At 45.3% G+C, this 8,221-nt stretch overlaps 1 long non-coding RNA gene across 1 annotated transcript; it reads left to right on the top strand.

Annotated features, from left to right (window-relative positions):
* Window positions 1-2,700: 2,700 nt before the first annotated feature.
* On the top strand, window positions 2,701-5,387 carry LOC123064484 (uncharacterized). Its single transcript, XR_006430714.1, has 3 exons — window positions 2,701-2,848; window positions 2,966-4,256; window positions 5,111-5,387. It is a non-coding gene; the product is annotated as an uncharacterized lncRNA (long non-coding RNA).
* The last annotated feature ends 2,834 nt before the right edge of the window (window positions 5,388-8,221 follow it).

Raw genomic sequence — 8,221 nt, 5'->3', positions numbered from 1 at the left:
TTGGCTTCACATTGAAGGTCTTGAGCCATAAGCCGAAGTGCGGGGTGACGTGGAGAAAAGCTTCGCACACAATGATGAACGACGAGATGTGAAGGATGGCGTCCGGAGCTAGATCATGAAAATCTAGCCCGTAGCCGCGGGGGAAGTGAGAAACAAATACGACACTCTCGTTGGGCTCGGGAGTAGGGATGACTTGCCCTAGAGCAGGAAGCCTGTGCTTGATGTCGGTGGTCAGATATCTGACCTCCCTAAGCTTCGCGATGTCCTCCTCTGTGACCGAGGAGGCCATCCACCGGCCGTGAAGGTTGGATCCAGACATGATTGAAGATCCGAAGTGCTTGAGCTTGGGCTTCGGGTGTTAGAACTCGATATGCGAAAAGGCGCAAGCGTGGTAGAAAAGAGGGATAGGCCTCGGCCCCTCTATAAAGGGGGTGAATATCAAGCGTCCTCAACGTAACCGCTTGGGACTTACCCAAAAACACGGAGTCATACCAACGGGCGTCGTGGGGTTGCATGCGCTCGTATTTATGGAGCATCCCGCAATAAGCGGAACACGATCTCTGCTTTGGCAAGGCATGCCAATAAAACCGCCTCGCAACGTGTGTCGAGGCAGGCCAAGAAAACCGGTTTGTATTGGACAGGCCATGATGTAAGGGCTCCCCGCAAGAAAAATTATCATCAGATCAGATTTGTGGGGTGTTGTGCCCTCTACGATGGTGTGCGGAAGTTATCTCACAGAGCTGGACGCAATCCTTAAATCTTCTTTGAAGTATTCGGAGATGGAACCCGCCTTGCAATGCCGAAGACAAAACTGCGTGTCGGACTCATCGTCATTGAAGCCTGGTTCAGGGACTACTCAGGGAGTCCTGGATTGGGGGGTATCCGGACAGCCGGACTATATACTTTGGCCGGACTGTTGGACCATGAAGATACAAGACTCAAGACTTCGTCCCGTGTCCGGATGGGACTCTCATTTGCGTGGAAAACAAGCTTGGCAATCCGGATATTAGATCTCTTTCTTTGTAACCGACTCTGTGTAAACCCTAGCCCCCTCCGGTGTCTATATAAACCGGAGGGTTTGGTCCGTATAGGGACAATCATAATCATCATAGGCTAGCTTCTAGGGTTTAGCCTCTAAGATCTCGTGGTAGATCAACTCTTGTAATACTCATATCATCAAGATCAATCAAGCAGGAAGTAGGGTTTTACCTCCATCGAGAGGGCCCGAACCTGGGTAAAACATCGTGTCCCTTGCCTCCTGTTACCATCAGCCTTAGACTCACAGATCGGGACCCCCTACCCGAGATCCGCCGGTTTTGACACCGACAGCGGCCGCCCGCGCCGCCGCCTCCGACGCCGCCATTTCCTCCGTGATACGGGACTTGGCGGACCTTATCCTCTCCTTCCCACGGTGGGCCGCCCATTCCTGGTGGGACTCATAGTCTGCCCGACTAATGATGGGGAAGGAGAGGTGTTCCGGCTGCCGGGACCGCAAGGATCCTGCACCAGAGGACCCCGACGCCCACTGAGCTGACGCTAGGGCTTCGCGACGGACGGGTCCGTCTGTCAACCGGGGCGTTGTCCTCCCGCGAGCGGCGGAGTGCAATGCGGACTGGAATTGCCTCCTCCAACCCACACGAGATGACACCCAGTCATCAGATCCGGACTGGTCAGAGTCCGATCCGCTGCCTGCATGGCGGAGAAGGTCGGAAGCCGCCGGAGGTGAGCTCGGGTGTCGGAGGGGAGTGGAGTGAAGCGGCTAGGGTTTGCTCCAGTGAGCGGATGGGGACGAATATAAGTGGGGATTGGGTGGGCTAGCATAGACTGGGTCTGACGTGGCGGGCGTGCCCGGACGCCCCCATATCCGCCCCATATTTGGGCTGGATAAGGGGGTGCCGGCCAGCCCGGGCGTTTGAGGCCCGTTTGAGGCGTCCGTCTGTATAAAAAATGTGACCGGTTAGTGACCGGGCAGGCCCGCCTGGTCGTATGAGCCGGGTTGAGAGGTCCGGCCGTAAATGCTCTTAGTTTGGGCATCATCTCGACATCCTCCACACTCAGTATCTATATAAAAACAGTCAACGTGACGACTCTACTAAGTTTGTTCTTAGCATCAGCATTATTGTGTTTACATTGAACTGTAGTTCGTTTACATACTAAGAATACTAGGCCCGTAAGGGATTCATTTACCTGGTTTTTCTGGAATTTTTTTTACGGCCTTCAAAAATTTACACTTGTTACCAGGGAACATGCAGGGAGCGACTTCCGCGTGGAGGTTACTTCCTTTCTTCCTGCGACGCGTGTGTGGGTCAATTCCAGGACGTGTTTTCTTTATTCACCTGGTTGGCCGTTTTACACGTGTCATTTTGACGTGGCGGTTGTTGCTTTAGGTAGATTTGGGCTGAGTTACACGTACGTTGACTCGTGAGTTCTTTCATCGACACGTTCAGATTTCATATGTAGCAGCGATCTTTCTGGGCTTTTCCAGTGGGCTTTGTTTAATTTTTTTCCTCTTCCTGGATAGAGATATTTTGGCTTCGTCGGTCCTGGAAGACTCCCGTCGATTCTGGCAAGCAACACCCGTCGCTGAGTGCTTCGATGCCCTTCCACCATCTGCCGCGTGCTACCGCTAAACTGCCGGTATGTATAGCCCTATAAAAGGGCTTCCCCTTCGACATCCTACCTCACAGCTGCTTCCCAGCGTCTCCCAAATTCCGTCTACGCCCTACCTCGCCGACGGCCAGTGCCTTGCCAGAACCCTCGATAGTCTCCTTCCGTGCGTCCGAGGTGGTGGTGCACACAAGAGAGACGGCACACGAAAGGTGCTCATGGAGGTCACGACCGACGTAAGGTGTTCACCACCCAAAAAATTCGCAAGCCAGCCGTCTACGCCACTGGCCTTACTCGGCTCTTCCCGATGCCTTTCTATCCTCTTACGATTTCTCTTTTTATTTTGCCTTCATTGCAGATAGGGGAAAGGAGCATTGCAGCCGCACTTGGCCGGCAACAGACTATGCGCGCGGCGGGAGGTGGCCAATTTTCACTGCTGGCTAACCTATCCGGCTCGCCCCATGGAGGTGGACAGCCATTGGGACTTGGGAGGTCACGGCGGGGCTTCAACGTTCTTGCCTCTGGACGGACCGGACGATCATCCGTGGCTTTTATGGCTCCGCTGCCTGGAGGCGTTCGTCACCGGGCGAGGTCGGCCTTGCTCCCATTGCTGCTGTCCATGGCGGCCGAGATGGACATGGCAAACTGCGGCTATGTCGCATCCTTGCCGCGGTGAGATGAGCCGAGGCGAGGAAGGTGGAGCGCACGGGAGCACGTGAGGGGAGGAGATGATGAAACAGCCGACCTACTGCATGCGTGGGGCAGGAGATGGGGCCGGAGAACCAAAGTAGCATCAAGAATAATAGATCCTTTCCTACAGCTGGGCGACTATTTCGTCAGACGCAAGAGCTTCCGCGCTTGGCCGAACACCGAGGCTCCTCGACTCTGCGGAGGTGTTCAATAATCAAGACCCACGCATACTATGATTTGGGCATCGGTGTCCCGCAGACCGGCACCATCAGCTTCCCGCAATCATGCCTTCAACGAGCCATTCGTGTCCGACACCCTGTTCCTTGCAATCGGTGAGTTCAGCATACAATCTTCAGATTAACCAGCTTCTATGTTCTGATGTTCTAGACAAACAATGACAATGATGACTTTTTGTTCTTAGTACTAACTAACGTTTCACCGAACAAAAATACTGTTTTTGCTTCTTGAAAGTTCTTTCTGGTTGTTTTCAGTCTTGGGTACATGAGGATCTCATGTCACAATCTGAAAAGTGTGTCAATTAATTTATGCTAATTCTTCACCCCCGCTGAGTAAGATGTAGTCATTGGTGGCGCGTATTGGGTACAACTTTGGCGAGGGATTCCCAAAATGTACTTGTAGGACTCCTGTTATGTTTTGATTTAGCTTGCATTGATTATTTTGTGCAGGTGTAGTCTGATATGTACTCCAGTTTTTGTTGTCAAGGTTTGTACTGCTCCAGTTTTTGCTGTGAAAATACAGAGAACAATACAGGGCTGGGCTGCTGCCCCCCCATCAGATTGCGGCCCTTGCCAGATACGGCATAGTTCAGCAACTTGATATGCTTAGCTTATCCCAGAATTTACAACCAAAGCATAACAAAACTGTCGTCTTTTTGCAGGAAAAAGAGATAGCACAGCTCCTGTTGGCGTGTGACCCACCCTCTGTCCATCGTTTCTCCTGTAAGTTCCCAATCATACTCAAGACTCTTTCCTCTCCATCGCTTCTGGTATGAATTCCAAGAAAACTTATGTGATATTCTTTCGAGTTTTATGAATTTATTAGAAGTACATACCTGACATTACTTTGATATTTATAAGATGTAATGCTAAAATTGCATGGAGAAATCTGGACCATGCACAATTTTCTGGATGATCACCGTTTTGTGAAAATTCAAAGCGAACAAAACAGGGCTGCACAGGTGGACAATCTTTCACCTTTATTTCTTTTAGTATGTTGGATGATTGTAACTAGAACACTGATTTGACGCAATAAAGCTCCCTTTAACCCAAAAATAAATGGAAGGGCTGTTCACTGATATAATGAAGAGCTTTTTTTTTGGATCATAATTTGTCATAGAGCTCTTCTGAAATAAAGCCTCACTTTCATACTATTCTTTCTACTAAGCATGTGTCTCACAGAAAAAAAATGTTTGTTAGCGCTGCATTGCCACATTTTATGTCTCCGTTGTACTCCCTCTGTAAACTAATATAAGAGCGTTTAGATAACTAAAATAGTGATCTAAATGCTCTTATATTAGTTTACGGAGGGAGTAGCTGGTAACTTGCACACTATGTCAGGTTTACTTCTTTCTGGCAGTACATTACTAAAATCGATAATATGGGTCATATCAACCAGATCTTGCTTGACTTGTTATGTAGTTCTATCCTTGAAATAGCATTGTTTCTCTATGCTTTCTCTACAATTGAAATGTTCTTGCTAGAAGCAATCTAAAAGAAAGATCACTTCATTGTACTGTTGAAAACTCAGCATTAATTCCTTCATTTGGTTCATGTTTTTGTTCTTTATATGGAAGCTCTCGGAGTGCCGATGGCTCATGTCTTCTAGCAGCCAAGATCTGGACAAATTGTGATGGTCGTTTATCTCCTGTTTGCGTGAAGTCATCATATGGATGTGTTTCTTAATCTAGAAATATTTTGCTTGAGGTGTTGCTGCTGAAGAATTAAGACTTAACTGTATCAAGTTTGATTTGTGGATAGGCGACATTCTACATTGTACTTTGTGTAGGAACAATATGTTGTACATCTAGATTGTGAGCCCAATTGACTTTTGACTACATTGAATTGGAGAAGCATGTTCCTGTCTCTTCTGTAAATAGAAGTGCTGAAAAATTGCTTCCGTGCATTTGTACGTTCCAAATTACACTTCTGCTTCGGTAGACCCTCTTAAACACATCAATGGCTCAGATTATTCCATACCCCTTCATAATTATGGGTAAGATGGTCTTTTTTTAAAATACGTCGTGAGACTTCGTATACAAGTTACACGGGCCGGCCCATTAAGCCACGTCCAATATAAGCAACGTAAAAATATTAAAGAAAAAGAGTCCTCGTGAAGAATTGAACTCAAGTCCTCACACTTAGAACCGTACGCTGCTAGCCAGTTCGCAGAACATTCACTTGTATCATTCTTTAGTGCGAAACGTATAAGAAGACACATCAGTGTTTACATATAAGAAATATTTTCTGAAAAAGAAAGTTCAAAACTCTAACTGAAAAAATGTGAACAATTTTGAAATGCCGAATATTTATTGAATTTATGAACGGAATTTGACCTAACATTTTTTGAAATTTGAACAACGTTTCAAAACATGAACAATTTCTAAACATCTTTCAAAAGATGAACAATTTTTAAAATTTGTTGTTTTTTTCGGTTATTGTTTGTCCTGTTTTCCTTCTATTTTTTTCTCTTTACTTCATTTTATTTTCTTTATTAAAATTCATGAACTATTTTTAAATCATGAACCTTTTCTGGAATCCATGAACTTTTCAAATTTGTGAATATTTTCTTAAATTTACCAACTTTGTTTTCAAATCCATGAACTTTTCTGCAAGCAGGTGGGCATTCCCATGGTAGGCATCCATGTCATATTTGAACGGTTTTTGAGACAGTACAAGTTGCGACACGTCTGGCCATTTATCGGTCTTTTTTTATCAAGAAATTTTCAGAAAATGCAAAATTTGTCGAAAACATAAACAACTTGGTATGGGCCTTTAATTGGTCATATAAGAGCATCCAATTGCCATAATTATTTGTTGGGCCTGCCTACATGTTTAATTGTGTTAAGCTAGCATGAAGCTTGATAAAAGAAACATGTACTAACACCTACCACCGGTCATTTTTTTGTTCATTGTTTTTGATATAGCATACCGCTCATGCCAAGTGGTCACCTACCACCGGTCATTGTAGCATGAGAAAGCAATTTGTCATTATCCTGTATGGCCAATATAACGGAATACTAGTAGTTTAGCTCCGTTGTATAGCTGTTGTAGCAAAATGCAAATGTACTGTACCGCAGCCCCAACATGCTCGCAGTTGTGGTGCTATAAAACTCCTACGCATGCGGCAGTCATGGGACAAGCACTACTTGGTCCATCGCGCAGCAGCCGCACGGGACGGACGGCGTGCTGCGCCCCTAATTTGATTTTTTTTAAAAAGAAAACTAAACTGACAAGATGCACAACAATAAGAGCATTAAAAAGAGTAAATAGACACAACAAGTGGATTGGCTCTGTTGGTTATGGTGGCTGAAAGAAAACTAGGAGGCTGGCTGATCGAATCCTACCTCTCACAACAAATTTTTTGAAGGTTAAAAGAAGAGGAAGAAGAATGGGCCAGGCCCAGGATGGAGTTGTGTGAGGTGTATCTTTTGTACGTATCAAATCTCGTATACCAATACTGCCCTTATACGATTTGTGAAGGGGGGGGGGGGGGGGGGGGTCTACCGAAGCAAAGCTCTCCAAATTATTGCCCATGCTTTTATATTCCATAATATTTCTTACCAAGAGGTGTGCTGCAGTTTATGTTAAATGCCAACTGAGAAGCCTCATTGTAACTATACTATAAAATTAAAGGACAGTTTTTTGATTGATGCTTAGTTTGTTGTGAAGTACTTCCACTGATGGGATCATTTTTGAAGTATAGTTTGGTTGACGAACTGGCCTACTGTGCAAGTTATCTCGCGGTAAATATTCTCTTCTCTCTTCATCTCTAACATTGACTAATTCAATGTTTATGTGTGTGTGCGTGTATCCATTGTCTGTTGTATTTTAAAACAACATTTTTAATTAGTGTTCTTTATTATGTGCTTCAGTTTATTATATACTATAAAGCATTATGAAACAATGTTACCTATGTGGCTTTGTTTATAGATTGTCAAATCATGCTTTTAGTTGTATTAGTCAAGAGAAGTACTTCTAGCATTAGTGCACATAGTTTTTTTTTGTCAACTTTTACTGATGGCTCTTCTCTTTATATATAGGTTGTGAGCCGTTATTGTTACTTCCTGTTGGATAATTGGTTCAGGAGCTGCTTATTATTCAAGTATATTGCGCCCCCCTCTTATATATATGCTTTATTTTATTATTATTGACACCAAACCATTTTGTTACGTACATGCTTTTTAACTCTTTTTAATTCAAAATATATTATTTGTTATTATTCTCAAGTCAGTACAGCACAGCAGTCACAGCCTCACAGGTGTTCCAGAAGGTGTTGTTCGTCAGCCTGGTTACTGACGAGTAGTCCAACATATTATGTATCAACTAGATGTATCATTTTCTTGTATGAACTTCTTCGCCACAGAGAAGTCTTGTGTCGTACTTACCAAATATTACAAAAAAAATAAATAGTTGATTAGTCCATGTGGCGCGGCGTGCCGCCGCGCACTATTCGAGTATATAGCTTTGACATCACTAGCACCGCCACTTGGCATCTCCTAGGCGATGCTCAGAACAATGTGTCGCACGAACACGCATGCTCGTGCAGTCGTGCCCATGTCTAGTCCGCGCAGGATACACATGGTCCGTCCCTTTCATCTTATCCTCACGTCCAGACCGTTGGACCCGAGATAGCAGGCTGGTCCCGTGGCAGGTGCACGGCGGCACACGCACTGCGCCAAGAAGAT

The sequence above is a fragment of the Triticum aestivum genome, chromosome 3B, assembly GCF_018294505.1.
Source record: "Triticum aestivum cultivar Chinese Spring chromosome 3B, IWGSC CS RefSeq v2.1, whole genome shotgun sequence".
Taxonomy (NCBI): domain Eukaryota; kingdom Viridiplantae; phylum Streptophyta; class Magnoliopsida; order Poales; family Poaceae; genus Triticum; species Triticum aestivum.
This window is presented reverse-complemented; position numbering and strand designations above follow the sequence as displayed.